Source organism: Nicotiana attenuata, unplaced genomic scaffold (genome assembly GCF_001879085.1).
Source record: "Nicotiana attenuata strain UT unplaced genomic scaffold, NIATTr2, whole genome shotgun sequence".
Taxonomy (NCBI): Eukaryota; Viridiplantae; Streptophyta; class Magnoliopsida; order Solanales; family Solanaceae; genus Nicotiana; species Nicotiana attenuata.
Genome location: NW_017670728.1, coordinates 422,705 through 423,596, shown reverse-complemented (window position 1 = coordinate 423,596; position 892 = coordinate 422,705).

Genomic DNA, 892 nt, shown 5'->3' with positions numbered 1-892 from the left:
AGCCATCTCAATATCGCGAGCAATATCAACTGCATCCTCAAAGGAAATACCCAGAACTCTCTCTCGAGTCATCAGAACACGAAGGTGATAGTTAAGTCCATCTACAAACCTCTTGATCCTCTCTCTGTCGGTCGGGACTATCCACGAGGCATGACGGGCCAACTCAGAAAATCTCGCCTCATACTGGGTCACAGTCATGTCTCCCTGTCGAAGCCACTCGAACTGCCTGCGCAGCTCCTCTCTCTGAGACTGTGGTACCCACTTCTCCAAAAAGATAGTGGAGAACTCCTGCCATGACAAAGGTGCTGCACCCGCCGGCCTACGCCCCTCATACGACTCCCACCATGTGAAGGCAGCCCCAGTAAACTGAAATGCGGTGAATGCTACCCCGCTGGTCTCCAAAATCCCTGCTGTCCGAAGCATACGCTGACACTTGTCCAGAAATCCCTGGGCATCCTCACCCTGAGCAACACCGAAAAATGGAGGCTGGAGCCTACTGAACCTCTTAAGATGACGCTGCTCATCGTCTGGCATAATTGGGACTACAAAGTCCTGAACTGGTGTGACTGGCGCAGCTGGGGCAACTGGTGCAACTGGCTGAGCTGGGACTGCTCCCGGTGTCTGCAATCCCTGAACAACCTGCTCTGGTGTGCGAGCAGCGGGGGTCTGATGACCTCCCCCGGTCTGTGAGGTAGCTGCTGCAGTAGTGGTTGAGACAGCCTGAGCCAGGCTAGTGCAAACGGATAATATCTGAGCCAAAGCCTCCTGGAGGCCAGGAATCACAATAGGCACTGCTGGTGCCTGCAGAGGTGCTGCTGGAGCATCTACAGCTGGAGGCTGGTCCTGAGCCGGGGCAGCTGGTGGATCTACAGGTGCTGCCCCTGCTGGCCTG